Here is a 7869-nt window from a genome sequence, read left to right on the forward strand (position 1 = left end):
TTGAAACTTTATCCATAACGTTTTACTAAAAAGCAGAAATACATCAATGGTATTTCTGATATATGTTCCTAAATTACAGTTTAAATGTAGATTTTATAAATTTATTATTTCAAAATTATACTTAATCCTTAAAATAGTATATTCATTGTCGACCGTTTTGTATATCATACCGATATTTAATAGTATGATATATGAACATTTATCGTATCATCCAAAAAGTAACCACATAAAGTGTTCAAATGAAAATTGAAATTACCTGTATACAGGGATTATAACTAGATATAATATCTTGTACCTTTTATAAAATATACTAAGTGATATTTAGATAAGTATATTTAGATTGATAATGTTGTAACCCTTCTTGTATGACTATACATGCACATTTAGATTCGAAACTGTGAAAATTCATGCTTAGAATTTTTACTAATACCTTAGAAATTACGGAAGATTGCTATATGCGACGATTCCGTAATTACAGTACTAGACTGGAATAATTTTAGGTTAAACCTTTAGTTGAAATAGTTCTTAGAACCATTTTTGTTTCTGAATAAGTCACTTTCCATTTTTGTTTTATCTGTGTACGACATATATATATATGTATATGTAATATATATTCCTAGGTATGATCAGGTATATTTTATTTCCATTTGCTTTTACATCTTCATTTTAAAAATGGAGGTGACAATAAAAAACCTAGTGCATAGTTGTACGGGGTTTCCATAATTCAAATCACAATCCAATTAACGGATGTCCTAACCTGATTGACAGTAAGACAATAGCAAATACCCGATATAGTCCACCGAATAGCAAATTGCCCGCGGCCAGGTAATTGCAGGTGAGTTCGATGAATGGCGGCGTGTACAGGTAAACAACATCCTGGTCAAGGTATTACATAACCATCAAACCAAAGGCATGGCTAATTATATATCTATAATATCGGTGTATCTACTCGTATATCGATTAAAAATTGAAAGCGACCGCACGGTCTGAAAAAATAGTTTGTTTTGCTTAATATCTCAATTATATGATCTTTTATAATATCAAAAGTTAATTCTTTCTACCACATGTTGAAACGTTCTACGGTATTGCAATAAATGTATCTCGATTTTTATTCGGTTAGCAACACACAAACACAATGTTTGTAATGATCAAACATCGGTGTGTACGTATGTCAAGCATCATATCCTTGATGCTCTAATCAAGGATTTCTTAAATTGTAACGTAAAATTTCATTTTTATAGTCACAAACTTTGCAATTCACAATGTATCAAAGATACAGACTACAGGAAAATGTTATCTTATTAAAGCTTATTCGTTGCTGAACTCCTCGACAAAAAATCTGAAACTTTTATTTCTGTGTGGATTTTCTTTCATAATTACACGAAGATACCTGCTATTAGAGCATAAAATAGAGTACAGAGGATTCCGCTTATTTGCATAGGTCATTTTCCAGAAGAAAATATGCAAATAACCGGAGTATTCGAATAGGCGGAGATGACATTTTGCACCTCCGTTTGACCCCACACATATGTATGTGAATAGGCAAATAAATATCGTTTCGTTTACTTGATAAATACGTAAATTATTTACACTTAAAACGAACCACAAGTAATTATTTTCGAAGTTGTAAATCGATTTTAATTGTTTAACTTTAATAACAAAAAAATATTAGATTCTTGTTTACGTTAGATCGACACGTGAATATTTGAGAAACAGCTAAACGATCGATATCAAATGCAATTAGATTCTACTAAACAGGATTGGATTTGTGTCTACAATTCTGAACCTAAATAATAAACAAATTTACGTACATTTGCCTGGCAAAATGAACTTACGATCGTGATTAAACTTCAAAGTGCCGATCAACTAGTAGTGTTGCTTTTACACATGTGCATATGAATTCGAAAATGGCGGCAGGTATGAAGCCATGCGTTCACTCGACCTAAATGTCTTTTGAGAATTCTCCCTGTATTGTCTATCTATACGGCGAATAGCTTGATAACATTTCAGAAATTAATTCATATTCAAGTAGCAATGAAACAATTAACGTAGCAAGTATCTTTTGTATCCTAAGCTTACATACTGTACGAAAACTTGCGGTAGTCATTGTACGCCGACTTTGCATGCTTTTTTGTCTCGTTCAACGAGACGCTTGATACGCACATGTCTGTCGTAGTCAACAAGACTCTGGTTGAACGAGACTACTCATGAATGGCGATTGTTGTATGGAAGCATGGTTTCTCCAACCGATCGCGAACTAAGGTACGTTACGTTAATAAATAAACATATTTGAAAGTGCAGATGCTTTAATTAGACGTTTGAGTCAGTGAATATACCAAAGTTATGATCAACCGCTGCTGATGTAAATCGTAACAGCGTCGAATACCTTTGCAGATTCATGCATAAAATAACAAGCCATACTATAACGTTAATCTGTTACCAGGATGATTTCTAGTAAAAGCGAAGTATCTTGAAACATATATCGGCGAATTTCGCTAAAAATATATTGCAAAATTGAAAAATATTCGATTTTATTTTCAGAATTTCCCAAATATTTTATTCAAATAACCGAAGGTCATGTAAAAGTCTATGCAAATACACGGAGTTGAAAAACAAAGATAAAGAAGGAAAAAATCGGTTACCGCAGAATTTTATGCAAATAACCGAAATATTCGAATAACCGTTATTCGATTATGTGGAGTCCTCTGTATTGAAACATCGAATTTCACTCTTTTAGTTATTTATATTACAGCCAACATTATTGTACGATTAACTTCACTCAAAAGTAATCATAAAAAAAATATTTGGTCGGCTTTTCCTGTGACCGTCGATGTAAGTGATAGCACATCAGTTATAGTACAGCTATAAGCCACGGACTATTATGACGTCACACGGTTTAGAGCTAGAAAATATGCATGATCGGGGTGGTCAGAAAATTTGACCTCGATATCGGCGGTTTACAGGTTATTCCGGTCGCGCGCGGGCGCCGAGAGGTTTAAATTTCTACACGATCTGATAAAGCCATTTCCAGCATAAACTGAAATTATTTTTTTTGACTGCACAAATCCTTTAAGTCTCTGGTTTAAATACTTGTAGATGACTTGTGTGCACATTCTGAAGATTACTATACTTAACGTAACCACATGCCCAGCCAATCCCGTACTTCGCTAAGATTTCAACCAATTTGCAACTCATAAAGAGATTATTTTTTACGTCTACTAGCAACTTTCAATGTTAATGTTCCCTTTCAATATCTTTGTCTATAAAGTGTATACAATTATTGTCGGCCATTTTCTCGCTTCGTGCTCCTACTAGTGGCGCCTAAATACAATGAAATATAAGCGTCCCGTAAGTCGAGCCTCGTAAGTCAGGGCGCATCACGATTCCGTTAACCTTCTCCAACGTGTATAGGTCTAGTGTGAATTCCTGTCTAAACAGGATAATCACACTAGCAGACATGGCGAGAACCTGTAAGTGCTGTGACCTGTCACTCAGAGAGGGGGGGAGAGAAAGAAAGAAAGAAAGAGAAAGGGAGAATTAAATATGTAGAAAAATGTTAATCGCAAAGATGAATACACGTATGTGTTTACTTTTTACTACAGTCTTTAGAAAGAATACATAAATCATTGAAAAAAGTAAGAAATCTACACGAAAGTTTTACCCTCATTAAATATACATAATTATCCACCAGCCTCCGCATCCAGGTGAAATTGTACAGGGTTACGTTGTTCATCGCGGTTCTCACAATTACGCTTTCGTCCCGCATTGCTTAACATTTTATAAGAAAACGAAAGTTCATGACAATGCTATTTAATAATTTTAAAAAAAATCAGAGAAACGTAGCAACAATCCCCAATCGCTGAAAATACGTTTTTGAAAATCACAGGTAGGTGTGTCGAGCGCCGTATGCAAGCATTGATAGTGATGAGCTGCGCTGCCTCGCATAGGGTCGATTACGTCACGCACCAAATAAGTCTCGTTACCACAATACATGTCCTGACACCGAAATGCGGATATCTAGGTGTCCGGCAACTAATGACTCCGAGTGTCTTGAAAGGAGAACACACCTCATTTTATCGTGACACAAATTCTTTGATAGAAGAGTATAGTTTTCCTTTAGCTAGATGACTCTATGTCATGGTACCATTTTTCAATAATCTTTGTTGAAGTTAAAAGTTAATGGCTTAAGTTAACAAGCCGATTCCAAACAGTACATACAAATTAATGGTAACGGCCTTCTAGCGTAGATAATAATACTTGACGAAAATAAAAGATCCACGACTGCTTGACCCGCGGGCAATTTTCACGGGTCGCTGCGCATGTTACATGTCCGTGCGCGGTAGCAAGTCGGATTACAATGGAGTTTGTTTTGACAGTGATTTTAGCATGAACTTGAATATATATTTCACTTTTCATAACGTAGACAAAACGTACAATACAGTGTATTTAATTAAATAAATGCATGTCAGTTTGCATCATGCATATTGTAACTGTATTCAAGGGACGTGCATTTGATATTTATTTGTGTCTTCCCTGTACGATACGACATATCATATAGAATTACCGTCGGTATAGTAGATTTTGTAATGTTCATTTTGAATATATAGCACTTGTTCCAAAATATGCCTCAAATAATGTTGTGATATATATAAATCAGCCATTCAAGAAATGTACACAATTTCGTTAATCAAAACAGATTACGTACGTTATCAGAAACATATCTATATATTATATTTATAACGTAATAATCAAATACACTTAAAATACACTAAAAACAAGAGATCCCAGAGGGATCTTGGCGCCCACCAAAGAAAGATCTATGTCTGACAATGGAAAGAGGGATCTTTTCCCTGCTTTTCAAACTTTTTCAAACACATGACATATAAAATTTGAGACAGATCACTATAGTACTTTCTAAGAAATAGTGGTAACAAACTTCAACAATGAAATCTAAGATGGCGGCCGGTTGGCCATCTTGTTTACCGATCAGTCCCGAAAGGCATTATGCATCAGTCCTAAAAGGTACAATGCACAACTAGGATACAAGGGGAACCTACATATAAAATTTGAGAAAGATCCCTTCAGTACTTTCTGAGAAATAGCGGTAACAAACTTTAACTATCAAAATCCAATATGGCTGTCGGTCGGCCATCTTGTAGACCGATCGGTCCCAAAATGCAATATGCACAACAAGGGTCCTAGGGGAACCTGTATATGAAATTTGAGAAAGATCCCTTCAGTACTTTCTGAGAAATAGCGGTAACAAACTTTAACTATCAAAATCCAAGATGGCCGCCTGTCGGCCATCTTGTTTACCGATCGGTCCCAAAATGCAATATGCACAACTAGGGCCCTAGGGGAACCTATATATGAAATTTAAGAAAGATCCCTTCAGCACTTTTTGAGAAATAGCGGTAACAAACTTTAACTATCAAAATCCAAGATGGCCGCCTGTCGGCCATCTTGTTGACCGATCGTCCCAAAATGCAATATGCACAACAAGGGTCCTAGGGGAACCTAACTATGAAATTTGAGAAGGATCCCTTCAGTACTTTCTGAGAAATAGTGGTAACAAACTTTAACTACCAAAATCCAAGATGGCCGCCTGTCGGCCATTTTGTTAACCGATCGGTCCCAAAATGCAATATGCACAACAAGGGTCCTAGGGGAACCTGTATATGAAATTTGAGAAAGATCCCTTCAGTACTTTCTGAGAAATAGCGGTAACAAACTTTAACTATCAAAATCCAAGATGGCCGCCTGTCGCGGCCATCTTGTTGACCGATCGTCCCAAAATGCAATATGCACAACTAGGGCCCTAGGGGAACCTAACTATGAAATTTGAGAAGGATCCCTTCAGTACTTTCTGAGAAATAGTGCTAACAAACTTTAACTACCAAAATCCAAGATGGCCGCCTGTCGGCCATTTTGTTAACCGATCGGTCCCAAAATGCAATATGCACAACAAGGGTCCTAGGGGAACCTGTATATGAAATTTGAGAAAGATCCCTTCAGTACTTTCTGAGAAATAGCGGTAACAAACTTTAACTATCAAAATCCAATATGGCTGTCGGTCGGCCATCTTGTTTACTGATCGGTCTCAAAATGCAATATGCACAACTAGGGCCCTAGGGGGACCTATATATGAAATTTGAGAAAGATCCCTTCAGCACTTTTTGAGAAATAGCGGTAACAAACTTTAACTATCAAAATCCAAGATGGCCGCCTGTCGGTCTCAAAATGCAATATGCACAACTAGGGCCCTAGGGGGACCTATATATGAAATATGAGAAAGATCCCTTCAGCACTTTTTGAGAAATAGCGGTAACAAACTTTAACTATCAAAATCCAAGATGGCCGCCTGTCGGCCATCTTGTTGACCGATCGGTCCCAAAATGCAATATGCACAACTAGGTTCCTAGGGAAACCTACATATGAAATTGGAGAAAGATCCCTTCAGTACTTTCTGAGAAATAGCAGCGGTAACAAGAATTGTTAACGGACGGACGGACGGACGGACGGAGACGGACGGACGGACGGACGGACCACGGACGAAAGGCGATTTGAATAGCCCACCATCTGATGATGGTGGGCTAAAAACATCAAATCTTTGTACAGTGTAGTTAAGCTATGACCGATTCCAAGGATTTAAACGTCTTTGCCGATTCCATCACAACCCTAATATGTAAGGAATTTTCAATAAAGTTATACAGTGAATGCAAACTTTGGAGAAAAAGAACTGTAAATATAGTAACTGAAAACTATATATATTCCATGCTCAGTTGCACAGCACATGCGATACGGTAGCGATACAGTGACAGCGCTACCGCCAGTCGACTATATCTTGGGAGCCGTGCTCTCGTTATGGGTGAGTGGTCAACACACTAGCGAAGCTCGCCTGCCGGCTCACTGCGCTGTCGCCGTAGGGGGTCTATGAGAACAATAGGCAGTGGTATTTCCACGACAAAAATAACACTTTCAAAAAAAATAACGTTTCCAACGATACTCGTAACGTGGTCACGTAAATATTCACATGTTCTGTTGATGCTAACAAAGTTTCACATAAAAATCACGTAACATTCTGGCAATAACATGGGAAACAAAATCATTAACAATCATTGCTGACACTAACACGTGAAATGAAATGAATAACAATGCAAAATAAATAATAACATCAGCCACTAAATCTAACATCATTTAAAAAGACAAACGCATGCAAAGATAGAGATAACACAGCAGCAAAAGTATAACGTGTGCTAGAAAATAATAACATGCTTTTAGTTTAAGATAACTAACATTTTGATAATAACAGTAAAACAGATATAACCAACATAAATAGTTAGAAAATCACGAATATGGTTAAAATAACAGTTTAAGAACGAAAATTAACAGAACAGGGCTACCAGTGCGACTGAGCTACCGATGTTCGACCCAGTTCAATCCCGCTACACTATATATTATTGACAGAACGTCAGACTCCTGTGTACATACACAGGTGTACAGTTGAGTTCGTTTGTTCGCTTAATTAACGTCCTATTAACAGCTATGGTCATGTAAGGACGGCCTCCCATGTATGCGGTGTATTGCGTTGTGTACAGTTGACATGCACTTACATCGGGTATGGCTACGACGATCACCATATATTTATCTATCAAAGCATTTTAACAGAATTCACCAATACATACATTACGGGTTTACACGTAAATCAGACATAATGCCCTCCAAATCTGCAGCTAGTCCTTCTTTGAGTCATATTTGTAGGCAAAATGAAACTACAGAGCACCGGGGGGTGTAACACAATGAAGTTTAGACATCGTTTCGTATAAAAAAATTATCAGCGATTTTAAATTATTTGTTGCGTTATGCGAT

The 7869-nt window shown here is 36.7% G+C and overlaps 1 pseudogene; it reads right to left on the reverse strand.

Moving 5' to 3' along the window:
* Positions 1-7790, reverse strand: part of LOC138312618 (TBC domain-containing protein kinase-like protein) — a 28881-nt pseudogene extending 21091 nt beyond the window's left edge.
* Between the last annotated feature and the right edge of the window lie 79 nt (positions 7791-7869).

Source organism: Argopecten irradians, unplaced genomic scaffold, assembly GCF_041381155.1.
Source record: "Argopecten irradians isolate NY unplaced genomic scaffold, Ai_NY scaffold_0391, whole genome shotgun sequence".
In the NCBI taxonomy this organism is placed as follows: Eukaryota; Metazoa; Mollusca; class Bivalvia; order Pectinida; family Pectinidae; genus Argopecten; species Argopecten irradians.